The sequence below is a fragment of the Euleptes europaea genome, chromosome 16 (genome assembly GCF_029931775.1).
Source record: "Euleptes europaea isolate rEulEur1 chromosome 16, rEulEur1.hap1, whole genome shotgun sequence".
Taxonomy (NCBI): Eukaryota; Metazoa; Chordata; class Lepidosauria; order Squamata; family Sphaerodactylidae; genus Euleptes; species Euleptes europaea.
In genome coordinates, this window is record NC_079327.1 from 10,967,310 (window position 1) to 10,982,799 (window position 15,490).

Below are 15,490 nucleotides of genomic sequence, written 5' to 3' on the forward strand. Positions count from 1 at the left end.
TAGAAGCTTTTTGTGGGGCTAATTTAAGTTCATAAGAATTTCTGTTTTGGCCTATCCAAGAGAAATAGCTTGAAGGGTCAAGGGGAGCCAACAGGAACAGAGAGCAGGCTTTCTTTTTCTCGTACCAAAAATGACAAGGAGGTTTCTTGAAGGAAAAGCTTTTGCGTGTTAGAACCCAATTGATCAGATCAATCAATTTTCAGCCATCAAGAGGGTACAGGGGAAAAGGGCAAAACTCCAAAGTACACAAGATAAGCGTGTTCACACCAGCCTGTAACTGGCTATCAATCTACGAATCCGTTTCATGCATTTGACAAATTGGGCTGTACCCCGCGGAAGCTTATGCCTCAGTAGATCTGTTAATCTGTAAGGTTCCACAAGACTCCTTTTTTGTGTGTTTTGCTGAACAGACTGATACACTGGAATTTGTAACCTTCCCGTACAGAATTTAGATAATAAACATTCTTTTGCTGATGGCTCTGAGCAGCTTTATTACCAGACTTTATGTATAGATCGTTGGCATTCCAACTGCAAGTTCAGCTGAAGGTTAAACTAATGTCTGTTAAAAAACAACAATAAAAGTGCCATCATCATCATTTATTACGGTTGTTGACCAAACACTTAATTTTTAAAAATTACCTTTACATACCCATTTCAATAGTATAAAACCGATACGTTATGGTTAAGCACTAAACAAAATATTAATAACTTTAAAATAAATATAACTGCTAAGAAAGGTAATTTCAGGCTCACAAAGGCAACGAACACCTTTTCGCTTCCTGTTTAGATTTCTGGAAATTAGATACTGTTTTACAGAACTTGGCAACCTGCTTTGTTATCTGTGGAAATTCGTCCATAAGGAGGATATCGACTCTGTAGGGTTCAGAAAAACCAGCACTTTCTCGAAAGAGGGCCTAAGATCTTTGCCCGCAATGAAAGTACATATTTACGGAGTTTATAGATTTATGGCTGTTTAATTAAAAAAAACATGGTAGAGAATCTTACCTAAGATGCCTTTCCACTGGGAAGACCAATGAGGACTAAAACAGCAGGACAGTAACCTTTCTTATTCCACTTTAGAAGGAGGGGTGTAATCTAGGTTGGCCAGGCTCTGGTCATGGGAGGTTTACCAGTCCTCCCAGTTGTGTCAGGTTATCCCCAGCTCTCTTTGCCTGTCACTGCTCCAAGCTGTGGTTGAAGGGGGAAGAAGTCATTGGCTGTGTTCCTATGTCACTTCCAGGGAAAACCTGGAAGTGGCGTAGGGTGGGTAGTTCTAGGAATTGTTGGAAACTCTGTGATTTTACCTCCCCAGATCTTGCGCCGGACCCTTTGCTGAGTGCCAGTCTTGGCCTGGCAATCCTTGCTTGTGGCTGGGAGGAAGTGTGTGCATGAAAAACAAAACCACTGACTTCCATTTATTTATGGCATAAAAACATAAGAAAGGCCATGCTGGATCAGACCAAGGTCCATCAAGTCCAGCAGTCTGTTCACACAGGTGCCTCTAGGAAGCCCACAAACAAGATGACTGCAGCAGCATTGTCCTGCCTGTGTTCCACAGCACCTAATATAAGAGGCATGCTCCTCTGATCCTGGAGAGAATAGATATGCATCATGACTAGTATCCGTTTTTACTAGTAGCCATGAATAGCCCTCTCCTCCATGAACATGCCCACTTATTTATTTATTTAAAACATTTATTTATTTAAAACTTGTATTAGTTGCCTTTCTTCTCTACGGAGCTCATGGCGACTTACAATGTAGATAAAATATTTAGATGCCAACATTTAAAATCACAATTTAGGATTGCTAGTAAACACGTGTTGTCTTAAATAAAACCATCTCCAACTGCCTCCTAAAGATCGAAAGTGAAGGGGTCAGGCACATCTCTCCCTTCCATAATCGTGGGGCTGCCACCAAAAAGGCCCTCTTTCCATGTATCCACCAAACGAGCTTCTTTGATGGATGGGGCAGGAGGTCCTCTACCTCTGATCTTAATTCCTGGGCTTGAGGCAGGTCACAGTGATTTTTGCAAAAACACCATCGAACAAAACAAGCTAATTAAAGCTGATATGTAACACAAATTAATCAACAGGAAAACTTTAATGTGCCCGAGGGCCAGCTAAATAAATTCAGTCTTGTGTTGCTATCAAAATGCTAATGTCACAGAGGCCTTCCTGATCAACTTCTGCCTGCACTGGAATGCTCTTGGAGGCAAATCCTGTGTGGTGGAATGGCCTTCCTGAGTGGATGTAATCTGAAAGTATGATGACACTTGACTGATGTATGGAGCTTCAGCCCAGGAAGAGGCTGTTGTGAAGATATGTGGGTCCTAATAAAGGGGCTTACCAGGTGCCTGCTAATGGCAGGCAAACTCCCGGTAATTCTTTCTGATGCCCGCTCATGCTTATCTGGTCAGCGGGCAGAAGCATGCCAGCAAAATGGATAAAGTTTCCTCCCCTCATCTCCCGCCGGTTTCCAAGCCATGCCTGGCAAACCTATTTATTGATCATAACGAGCACCTAGAACTGGGCCAGGAAACAAATGGGCAATCAGAGTAATTGGTGTGATAGGAACTGCGGTTTGTTTCAGATGGTAAATGAGCGCCTCAACATTTTGTGCAAGGTGATACTTTTGATGGTTTGCAAGGGCCGTAGTTACTGTAGGGTGGATCTGTGTGGCTAGATTGGCTGAATCATGATAAGGGGACAGTTTTTGCTCCAAATGCAGACTGTAAAATATACTTTTTGGCTAATACCAGCCAGTGTGGTATAGTGGTTAAGAGCTGTGGACTCCGATCTGGAGAACCGGGTTTCATTCCCCACTCCTCCACATGAGCGGTGGAGGCCAATCTGGTGAACTGGATTTGTTTCCCCACTTCTTCACATGAAGCCAGCTGGGTGACCTTGGGCAAGTCACAGCTCTCTAATAGCTCTCTCAGCCCCACCTACCTCACAGGGTGTCTGTTGTGGGGAGGGGAAGGGAAGGGGATTGTAAGCCGGTTTGATTCTTCCTTAAGTAGTAGAGAAAGTCGGCATATAAAAACTAACTCTTTTTCTTCTGCTACCTGTGCAAAGAGGAAAGGCAGGGTATAAATACTTTAATAATCAATAAAAACTTGTTTCTGCATCAGCAGATCAGGGCCTAGCAATGCTCCTAGATTCTTAATGGAGTTAACCAGGATGTTGACTGATGTGGGTCATAGGGACCATATTACTCCAGCCTTAGCCAGTCTACATAGGCTCCCAAACTCTTCCCAGGCACAATTCAAGGTGTTGTTGTTGACCTCTAAGTCCCTATATGGCTTGAGACCAACATACCTGAAGGGCCACCTACTCCCTTATGACCCAGGTGTTGTAGTCATCTTTGAAGGCCTTGTTTCAGGTTCCCGAGGTAAACTTGAGTGGCAACCAGGGAGAGGGGCATTGCTCCAAAACTTTGGAACTCTGTCCCCAGGGAGACATGCCTGTCCCCTTACGTTGCTGTCTTTTGCCAGTGGATGAAGACGTGGATGAACCCCGCCCTCTTCAGGTTCCACCCCCCCAAATCTCAAGTGTTTCCCAGCCTGGAGTTGGGAATCCCAGTTGACGCCCATCACCTCCTTTAAAAATTCCAAAGGTACCCACCGGCTCAAAAAAGGTTGAGGAGCCCTGTGTTAAATTGCACACATAAACACATGAAGCTGCCTTATACAATCAGAGCCTTGGTCCATCAAAGTCAGCAGCTCTCCAGGGTCTCAGGCAGAGGTCTTTTACATCACCTGCTTGCCTAGTCCCTTTAACTGGAGATGCCGGGGATTGAACCTGGGACCTTCTGCATGCCAAGCATATGCTCTGCTATTGAGCCACAGCCCTTCCCCAATTATTTGATGTAGCTGTTGGTACCTGCAATCCTTTAGAATGCTAGTGAAGTTTAAGTGTTAGCAGATCTTAGTTTAATTCCCTTAATAACCGCTAAGGCAGTTTAAAGTGATCAAAATAAATGCAGAAAGCCCTTGAATGTGTATACAGTGGTAGCTTTGGGCTTGCAGGCTCTTTGTATATATTTATGCTAATCTATTCATAGTTGTTGAGCAGAATTCTGGTTTTGCTTGCATAACTTCAGCTAACATTGTGCATAAACTGGAAAGGCAAGCATTTAGATGAAGGTAGGAAAAGAGTCCAAAATAAGTAATGGAGAATTAAATCTCAATTTGGCTCGGACAAAAGTTTGCATTTTTTTTCCCTTATACGCAAAGCGTACTGAATAGTTCGGAAGTTATTTTTTTTTTATCCCCATACCTCTCTTGTTGAATGTTAAAGATGTGCCATAACTTGAATTTCTGCTAAAGGTGTTTTTTTTTTTTTGTCCCAGCTGAGTAGTTTGGTGTCATACATTGGGGTGTGCGTTCCGGAATTCGCATTGGTTACATAAGGGGAATGTAGGACTCCCACCCAGTGTGTTTAAACAATGAGGAAAGCAAACATCTGAAGAACTTGGAGGGTGCTGCCCAGATGGAATTGACAAGTAGCCAACACCTTTAACTTCAATTTAATCACTGTATGTGTGTGCTGTTTATACACACACACACGCACACACACAGAGGGCATTGAGAATTTTAAACTGGTTTTATATAAACAATAGAATCAAAACATGGGCTTTAATAACTCATTTTTTCTTTCTTAAACTGTATGGGTCCATCTAGCATAACTCCCCCCCCACCTCCACATGAGCAGCTGGCACTAATCTGGTGAACCGGGTTGTTTTCCCCACTCCTTCGCATGAAGCTGGCTGGGTGACCTTGGGCTAGTCACAGTTCTCTCTGAACCCTCTTAGCCCCAACTACCTCACAAGGTGTCTGTTGTGTGTTTGTGTGGGGGGAAGGTGATTATAAGCCAGTTTGATTTTCTCTTAAGTGGTAGAGAAGTCGGCATATAAAAACCAACTCTTCTTCTTTTTCCTTCCCTCTGGACTCCGCAAGGGTGTAAGAGTAATACAATGCCTTCAAAGTGAGTTACACCAATCCTGCCTGTAATGATGTGTTGAGTCGGGCACCTTGTGTCCCCAATTCGTGTCACATGTGTCATATATTTTAGGAGATAAAAATAAAGCCAAGGCCAATGGGGCAAAATAAGGTAAAAATATATTTTATTACTCAGTTAAAATTCCCAAAATTCCCTACGTGTTCCACCAAAAGGCTTTTTCAGAAGAAGAAGAGTTGGCTTTTATATGCTGACTTTCTCTACCTTTTAAGGAGAATCAAAACAGCTTACATTCTTCTTCCCTTCCTCTCCCCACAACAGACACCTTTTGAGGTAGGTGGGGCTGAGAGAGTTTGGAGAGAGCTGTGACTAGCCAAGGTCACCCAGCTGGCTCATGGGTCCGCTGCTCATGTGTAGGAGTGGGGAATCAAACCTGGTTCTCCAGATTAGAGTCCACCGCTCTTTACCACTACACCACCCTGGTCTGTTAGTCTTGCAGTGATTTTCCAAAAAAGAGTACAAGATCATAACTGGCAAAACCATTGGCGAAACGCATTGGGAATTTTAACTGAGTAATAAAATATATACTTTGCTCCATTGGCCTTGGCATTATTTCTTTATCTTCTGTGATTGGTGCCGCCCTTTTATTTCTCCTTGTATATTTCAGCCCTTGTATATTTCAGCCTATCCCCCAGTCTTCGAAGCAGCTGAGTCAATTTGCTTGTTCGTTGAAAACAATAAGAGGAGAGAATGGGTGTAAATTATGGGTGAAAAGCTATTGACTGGATAAAAACATAAGAACAGCCATGCTGGATCAGACCAAGGCCCATTGTGTCCAGAAGTCTGTTCACACAGTGGGCAACCAGGTGCCTCTAGGAAGCCCACAAACAAGACGACTGTCTGGTTTCCAAAGCACCTAATATAAGAGGCATGCTCCCCTGATCCTGGGGAGAACAGGCATGCGTCATGGCTAGTATTCATTGTAACTAGTAGCCATGGATAGCCCTCTCCTCCATGAACATGTCCGCTCGCCTCTTAAAGCCTTCCAAGTTGGCAGCCATCACCATATTTTGGGGCAGGGAGTTCCACAATTTAACTATGCGTTGTGTGAATAAATACTTCCTTTTATCTGTTTTGAATCTCTCACCCTCCAGCTTCAGCAGATGACCCCCGCATTCTAGTATTGTGAGAGAGGGAGAAAAGCTTTTCACTGTCCAATTAGGATATTAGGAAAACATTTTTTACAGTAAGAGTAGTTCAGCAGTGGAATCAGCTGCCTAGGGAGGTGGTGAGCTCCGTCTCAATGGCAGTCTTTATGCAGCGGCTGGACGAACACTTGTCAAGGATGCTTTAGGCTGATCCTGCATAGAGCAGGGGGTTGGACTAGATGGCCTCTAGGGACACTTCCAACTGTTATGATTTTATGAATTTGGTCATGGTTTTCTGCATTGTATCTAGTTTGGTTCTTGTTCATTGGAAACGATAAGATGGGAGAATCTGATCGAGGTTCTCTTGCATTGTGTCTAGTTTTGTTCTTGTTAGTGAAGGTATTTTTAGGAAATTCTGCTGCTGCTTATCTTTCACCTTTGGCACACTTCTTGAAACTAAAAAAAAGATCCCTCTTCCTGCTTAGGCAGAATTTGTGCACTTGAACAAAAGACCTTCCGTAAGGAAGTTCCTTACTTGCAGAGGGAACTCCGGAAAAGCCATTAACATTACAAAAAAGTGGCAGCCCTAATTAATGGTTCTCCGATATCATCAGCATGCGAAGTCTATTTTCTTAAATCGTTTATAAATAATGGTATACCTTCGACCAATGGTTGCTAATAAAAAGCAGTAAGAGTAAATCTTTTTTTTTTAGAAGTTCTGTGACACTTCCTTGCCATATGTTACTGGTTTTGTACTTCTGCGGGGGCAATAAATTACGGAAACAGCACATGTTAAAACATTCAGGATTGTAGCATGATGTGTTCGGTCTTGTACGCCATTTCTGTTGGACTTCCTTGGAATGTATAATGGGGAATCATTTTGATCGTGGTTTCAGTGAGACTAGACGCTGATGTTCCCTGTTACTATGTAGGGATGTGAAAGCTGGACATTGAAGAAAGCTGATAGGAAGAAAGATTCCTTTGAAAAGTGGTGTTGGAGGAGAGTTTTACAGATACTGTGGGCCACCAAAAGACAAATCAGTGGGTTATAGATCAAATCAAGCCTGAACTGACCCTAGAAGCTAAAACGACTAAACTGAGGCTGTCGTACTTTGGTCACATTATGAGACGACAAGAGTCACTGGAAAAGACAGTCATGCTAGGAAAAGTTGAGGGCAGCAGGAAAAGAGAAAGACCCAACAAGAGATGGATTGGTTCTATAAAGGAAGCCAAAGCCTTCAATTTGCAAGATCTGAGCAAGGCTGTCGAAGATAGGACATTTTGGAGGACTTTAATTCATAGGATTGCCAGGAGTCAGAAGCGACTTGATGGCATGTAACACACACACACACACACACACACACACACACACACACACACACGTCAATAACCAGAACAGTCGTTTCAACAGGATCTGTTCAGCAGGAAGAGGGAGGGTGAACGGCAAACCCGCCTGCTCTATCCACTGAGCACGCCAGCTTCTAGCAGGTGTAATAAGTCAGTCCTGAAACCACACCTATGTTTTCCAGTTTACCCAATGAAAACCATTCGTTCCTGCTGCCTCTCTCTCTCTCTGCTTTCTTTCTGACTCATATTAGCTTGCTCAGAAACCACAGCCAGATTCCAGGTGCCGTATTCCACAGTCAATCTGTAATCATAGAAACGGAGTTCCCTCCTCCTCCTTCCTCCGTTGCCAACCGTTTCTGGGTGGGTGAATGTCAGTCGCTGGAGAGTTATTTTTAAATGCAAGAGGTGAGGCTCGCCATGTGAAGCTTAAAAAAAGAGGGCGTCTGTTTGCAGAGCTGACATCAAAGTGTCGATTGGTGCCGAGTGGCCGGGGCATTTCATTTCTGCTTTCTACCTGCTAATCTTTAACGTGTCTCTGTCAGTCACAGAGATCTCTGCTCAGCCTACGGATCTGTATGAAATATTACTGTCGATGATCCAGAAGACACGGTTTCTTTTTGTCGCTCTCCGCTTACTGGACTTTGAAACTCTGGAGTTTGTGCTGATCCAGCTTGCAATCTTTTCCTCCACATTTGCTTAAACTTTAAAGCAATCCCTTTTTCTTTTCTTTTTTGCAGGATAATGTAAATGTTTTTTTGAAAGCCTGCGAAAAGCTTGGATTAAAAGAAGCTCAGCTTTTTCATCCTGGCGACCTTCAGGATTTATCCAATCGAGTTACTGTCAAGTAAGTGATCTGTATGTTTATCAGTTAACATTAAGAACCTTAGAATGTTTTTTAAACTATTCTTGGTGCTGCTATTCATGTACATGACTGCAAACAATAATTTAATGTTTCGTTTGTATCTTCTGTTTTGAGAGGGTTTTTTTTTAAGATGCGATGATTTAATGTGGTCAGGCTTTGCCTCAATAATTTTTTTCAAGGTATTTGCTGACATTTTAAGTGCACCACGCCAGCTGTATACTAATTAATGGTTGCATTGCTTAAAGATGCAAAGTAGAAGGTTCCACAGTTTTAAAAAGACAAAAGTTAAAAAAAATGGAAACCATTGCTGTAAGCTTGTAATTACTAGGAGGCTCCTTCAGTGTGTGGGATCCATGCACCTTTTTGGTCTAGCATTCAGATTTTGAAATCTGTAATCTTGGAGGGCTGGACCTAGACATGTCCTCTGCTCCATAGATGTGCTACCAGCACGTTGTGAGATGTACTTTTATTGTATTTGAGACGTGATGCTGTAGAGGTAGCTACGCTTGTGAACTTCAGGCCAGGGAGTCCTGGATCAATATCTGAATTGGGCAGTGAATTTGCTAGGTGCGTCTTGAGCGTAAACTGTTAACCCTTTGCTTACCTCTGCCATATTGGGGGTGGTGGTCTTAAAAGGTTGATGCAAGGTCTGCTGAAGATTATGTATGTGAAGTACTTCAGAACATTCTGTATAAATAGTGTAGCTATATAGAACCATGCAGCTACTGAGTGGTAATACAAAATCATGAATAATAATACGTTCCTAAGGATAATCCTTTTTCTCACCAGTCAGAATCTGATTAAGAGGGATGTTAGGATGAGAAACAACCTTTTTAAAAAGGGTTCTCATGGAAAGGAAAGCTGGCTTCAGTGTGTTCAGGCTATAATTGCTGCTATTACAGCTGGTTTCATGAGAAGACTTTTTTTAAAACATGTGTTAGATCTTGCACAATAATGCATTTCCTTCCATTAGCCAGAACTTCTTGCTCCTTTTTTTTTTTTTTTAATTTGGTAAGGACATTTATGAGCGTCAGTAAAGAGCAGGACAAAGTCCTTAATACGTTGCCAAGAATTTTGTCGCTGACAAGTGTAACTAAGGTAAATATGGCACAGCAGGAAATGTTTCCTTGGGCTGCTGAGCTGTGTCAGGATGACAAGTGGGCCCTCTGTCTCCGTGCATATGTGATCGGTGAAAAGTTGGAGGAGGCAGCTCATTGATAAGACAGAAATGTTAAGGGGACCGTTTTTAATTTTGGTTCATCTGAGAAGGGCATGGGTAATATGTACGCAAGCGGGGGGGGGGGGGTTTGTTGCCGAGAACGGTAAACAACGTTGTGACACCAGTCTTGCTAAACCTCTAGAGAACCTAATCCTCGTTGAAATTGGGCTTCTCAATACCCACTCGCCGGTTGCCTAGGGGCCTGCCAGAATCGCCTCCAGGTGACTGAGCGACGGAGCTTGTGCGTTATGTGTATGTAGGAATATGAGGGTTGTCGTTCTTCCCTGATGGAAAAAGGAGACATAAACAACCTGCAGCCTGACAGAGCTCTGCACTTGAGGCCCGGCACACGGTCGCCTTCTTTCTTCGGACGTGAGAGCATTTGCCGAGGCGTATCCTGATGGGAAAGGGGCCCTCTTGATGGGAAAGGGGCCACGGTCCCCCGTGCAGGGACGGGGCCGGAGCTCACGCCCCTCTAGACCCCCTTTAAACAGCACGGCACTGGCTGTTGCATCTTTTTCACTTCTCCCCTCCACAGGACATTAAAAGGTTCTGCTTAACCCGCACACCCAGGGTTGCCAACCTCCAGGTACTAGCTGGATATCTCCTGCTGTTACAACTGATCTCCAGCCGATAGAGATCAGTTCCCCTGGAGAAAACGGCCGCGTTGGCTATTGGACTCTGTGGCATTGAAGTCCCTCCCCAAACCCTGTCCTCCTCAGGCTCTGCCCCAAAAACCTCCCGCCGGGAGCGAAGAGGGACCTGGCAACCCTGCCCCCCCCCCAGCATTACCCACCTGGGCTGCACAGGGCTTGCTACTTTCACTTTCTTATTCTGAGGCAGACAATGGAAGGCTGTGCTCAGGCTCTTCATTGATATTATGGGACGCCTCTCCCCCCCCCCCCCCAATTTGTTTTCCTCTCTTATGTGAAGCATTTAAGGGAGGGAGGATGGGGGTAGCTGCCATTAGAGCCATGCAGAGAGGAGTGCTATCGGTAACTGGCCATTTCTCTAGCTGCCCTGTATTGTTTTGAATGGGAGAGGGAATGGGAGTTCTAGCTATTCTATTTTAATACATTTTAATCCCATCCTTGTTTCAAAGAGTTTAGGGAAGTGTAGCTGGTTCTCCCTTAACCCATTTTGATCTCACAACAGCCTTGTGAGGTCAGTTACGCCAACAGTTCTTCATTGGCCTAATATTGCCAGTGAGCTCCATGGCAACATGGGGATTTGAACCTGGATTTCACAGATTTTAGTGCAAGATTCTCATCATTACAGTTTGTTACTCAACAGTCAAGTGGGGAAGGGTAGCATGTTGGAGGTAGGGAAGGGAAATAGGGTTGTTGTGGGGGGCAGCATCCCTGGAGAAAAATTAAAAAGAAAAACAAGACCGTGTCTAATTACTGGAAGTTTTGACCATAGAGTTTCTGATAATTCTTAGAGCTATCCAGAAGTGACAAATAATTGTTAGAACTACTCTTATCCCTTCTGGGTAGCTCTAGGAATGGTCAGGAACTCTATGGTCAAAACTTCCAATAAGTAGACAAGGTCTTTTTTTTCTTTTTAATTTTTCTCCCCAGGACTGTCGTCCCCCCCCCCACTGTGACCCCAGTTTCTGTCTACTGATCAGCTGAGCATCAGACGACAAAGGCTGCAGTTGGCTGCCCACCTAAGATGGCAAATGGGAATCTTAAAGGGAAATTTAGAGGAAGACCCAACAAGAGATGGATTGACTCTATAAAGGAAGCCACGGCCCTCAATTTGCAAGATCTAAGCAAGGCTGTTAAAGATAGGACATTTTGGAGGACACTGGAGGACACTGATTCACAGGGTTGCCATAAGTCATAAGCGATTTGACGGCACTTAACACACACACACAAAGGGAAATTATTGTTGGGGGGCAGGGAGGTAAAGGTCAGTGGCTCAGGGCCTGGATGTGTAACCTACTCCTGGTTGGGTTGCCAGTTCTGGGTTGGAGCCTGGCATCCCTACATAGAGTACACCTTCCAAAGCGGCCATTTTCTCCAGCTGAACTGATTTCTGTCGCCTGGAGATCAGTAGTAATCCCAGGAGATCTCCAGACACCAGCTGGAGGTTGGCAACTCTAACTCCAGGTTATTTGCAAGTCTGGTCAAAGCCCATCACATAAGTTTTTGTCTTAAGAAATATCATGAGTTATTTTCACATTATCTACAATTGCTATGAATCCTGGTGCGAAAAGGATGGCTATTGCCATTCTGTATAATAAAATTGCCTTCATCAGTGTCCATCCTTAAATGGGAAAATATGGAAGAGTTACTGGCTCTTCCGGCTAAGCATGTTATCATTTTTTTATTTGTCTGCCCTGTTTTTTTGTAGGTTGAAGGCCAATACCCAACAACTTCAAAATCGAAAGCTACGTGCCACTTTAACAATATCCCCATACTGGCTCTACATCAGGCTTTTCAAGGACATTTATCATGCCTCAGAAATATAGTTGCAAAGCCCAAATGTCTAACAATAACATGGTGTAGTGTTTAGGAGCGGTGGACTCTAATCTGGTGAAGCGGGTTTGGTTTCCCCACTCCTTCACATGGAGCCAGCTGGGTGACCTTGGGCTAGTCACAGCTCTCTTAGAGCTCTCTCAGCCTCACCTACCTCACAAGGTGTCTGTTGTGGGGAGGGGAAGGGAAGGAGATTGTAAGCCAGTTTGATTCTCCTTAAAAGGTAGAGAAAGTCGGCATATAAAAACCAACTCTTCTTCTTCTGTTTACTTCTGGAGTTAATGCAGAGTGATTAGAAGTTGCATGATCTTGTCTTGAGCCACACTCTCTGTAATGTGAAACAAACTGAAACCAAGAGCAGTGTTTCAGGGCATGTGTTGCTCAATTCTTATCTCTCCAACCGTCAGCCTGGACTGCCACTCAGAAAGGCCAGCAGGTGTGTTCAGGATTTAGGGATGCCTTGGGATCCCCTGGAATTACAGCTCATCTCCAGATGATAGAGATCAGTTCCTCTGGAGAAAATGGATGCTTTGAAGGGCGGGCTCAGTGGGGCATTATACCCCACTGAGATACTGCCCTCCCCACCTTCCATCCCCAAATCTCCAGGAGTTTCCCAACCTGGATCTGGCAACCCTACCCTCCAATCGCTGCCAGCGGGGCAGTGGGTGGGATTTGGCAACCCTAGGTCAGGTGTTAGTGACTAGCGATGAGATGGATGCTGAAACTGTGGCTGATTCAGAGAGTTCCTGGTATTGCCTCGATATCTTTTGTGGTCCTTGGTGTGGAAAGGTCATAATGGTGGTTTTTCTACTGCAAACCTCCACAAGGCTTTCAAACAATGAATGATTTTTTCCTCTATTTCTTAAGCTGATTATAGGATTTTAAAATTGTGTCTCTGGTATATTCTTGCAAATACAAAAAAAGATTTATTCTGATTGTCAGTCTGTATAGCATTAATCACATTCTGTTACCTAGTGCAGGGATAATTGCAATATTCTAAAGACTTTATCATGCGGTAATTCTTTAAAAAATAATGTCCAGTTAATTTTTTATGTAATACATTTAAAATATTCCCTCTCCCTAGAGTTGCCAACCTCCAGGTAGTAGCTGGGGATCTCCTGCTATTACAACTGATCTCCAGCTGATAGAGATCAGTTCCCCTGGAGAAAATGGCCGCTTTGTCAATTGGACTCTATGGCATTGAAGTCCCTCCCCTCCCCAAACCCTACCTTCCTCAGGCTCTGCCTCAAAAACCTCCCACCGGTGGTGAAGAGGGGCCTGGCAACCCTACCTCTCCCTGAATTTTGAGCATGTTTTAAAAATTGACACGATGATATACTGTGGCATTCTTTTAAAGAATGCAATTAAAAGAAGGTATATTAGACCAATCACTTTTTAGGCTGCAAAGTTCTCCTGTGAAAGCCACAATGAAATTAATGGGAACGGCGATTGTGTTTTTGCTTCAGCGGTGTCCAGCAGAAGGTAACTTCCTGGTGGACGCTTCCCTTTGTGGACGGCGTCCATCATCAACAGGATGTTCCTTGTTCAACGTGGCACGATTATTCTTGTGGTGCTCCCATCTGTTGCAGAATAGCGTGCACCTTGGGGGCACTCATTACTCAAATCATTAATACTTGTGGGAACTCGGTGTGGCAACTGGCGCTTCTGCGAGTAAACAGAATCTGCCCATCTACGAACCCTCTCTAGTCATTTTCAGCTATACAGTCTATGCATTTTCTCAGTATTGTTTTTGAAAGGTTAAAAAAGCACACAAAGGATCGTCTGAGCTGTTATTTCCTTAGGCTCTCGCTTATGGCTTAGCTAGCTTTTACATATTTAATAACTGTCAGTGGTGTCCGCAGCCAGTTCCGTTCTTAATTGTTCAGGCTCAAGAGTGTCTGACTATAGCAGGCAGATTCAGCATACAAAATGCTACTTGGCAGACACGCTACAGGTAGTTCTCCAGGTAGTAGGCAGCTAAGATAGGCCTGAAAATCCCCAGAGGGGGGTTAGAGAACTCCTCCTAATTATTGTCTCTCTGGCACTGAGACTGCAAACATGTAAACGCTGAAGCTTGGAGCATGTATGTGTTAATCAGCTCAGAGAACCACCTAGATCAGTGGTTCCCAAAGTGGGCAGTACCACCCCCTGGGGGGCAGTGGGATTACCTAGGGGGGCATTAAGAGGCAAGGGGCCATCAGGGGGGCACTAGAGGTGGGCCCATTCAACTATGTTGCTCACTAATTTACGATAGATCAAGCTATGGCACCATGCTGGCAAATTTGGTGGAAACTATCAGAATTTTTTTTCCAGGCTTTGAAGAGCTGGTACCACTGGATCAAGTTCATCAGTTCTTTTGAAATAATTTCAACTAAAAAGTTTTAATTTGATTTTGAGTAGATGTGCAATTAATTGTTACTGTTTTGAAATTTTATTGTTTTTTTTTTTTTTAGTGCGTCATGCAAACCCCTATTTTGAATAATGTTTTGGGACGCGCTGGGGTTGAGTTGGTGGAACCAAGGGGGCGGTGGCCCGAAAAGTTTGGGAACCACTGACCTAGATTTTGAACATAAGTGAATCATCCCCCGAAGAAGAGTATGTGTGAGACATTTTTTCGGCATGGGGAGGCCAAGCATAAATCTTAGCTTCTGTAGGGAAGTAAGTGTGGACTGAGGTCAAAGGACTGAGATTATTATAGGGTGAAATGTGAAACTCTTGCTAAAAATACTTACAGAATCTTGGGTAGAGCTCAAACAGAGCATTTCAGTGTTGTAATTCTTCCTGCGATGAACGTTTCTTTGACTTTAAGAACTGGGGATTTTTTTTAATGGAACCTGTGTAAATATTTCTTTTCCAGAGTTCAAGATTAGCTTTAAACTATTTTCAAAAGACTCTCTCTATGTAATAAAGGAATTCCTATTGCACGAAAAAGTACCATATTCGCATTATTTTCTTTCTGTAGGAATCCACTTTGCAACCTCTGTTTATGCGTTTTTAGTGTTTGTATTGCTTGTGTGGGTACATTGAACAAAATGTTGTGACTTCTGAGTCACGCAATGGTGTCCTTCCTACAGCATGACATAGTTGTGAATATTTCTCCCTACAATGGGTTTGCTTATGTAAGTGTGTGCATAGCCCATATGCTGCTTTCAATTACTTATTCCTGCAGTCTCTTAAGGCTTAGAACTATACTTCTGTGGGATGTGGGGAAGGAATAATAACTCACCCACATGTGTGGGTTAGTCTTAAAGTAATCTCTCTCTCTGTCTCTTAAAGTAATCTTAAAGTCTCTTAAAGTAATCTCTCTTTTCATAGAATCATAGAGTTGGAAGGGACCATCAGGGTCATCTAGTCCAACCCCCTGCACAATGCAGGAAATTCACAACTACCTCCCCCCCCACACCCCCACTGACCCCTATTCCATGCCCAGAAGATGGTCAAGATGCCCTCCCTCTCATCATCTGCCTAAGGTC

At 43.7% G+C, this 15,490-nt stretch overlaps 1 protein-coding gene across 1 annotated transcript in view; it reads left to right on the top strand.

The window, feature by feature from the left end:
• The window catches only part of LMO7 (LIM domain 7), a 112,015-nt gene that overhangs the window by 17,078 nt on the left and 79,447 nt on the right, over nucleotides 1-15,490 (top strand). Inside the window, exon 3 of the mRNA XM_056861866.1 lies at nucleotides 8,191-8,297. The gene's annotated coding sequence lies outside the window, so the exon portion shown is untranslated. The remainder of the gene's footprint in view (nucleotides 1-8,190; nucleotides 8,298-15,490) is intronic.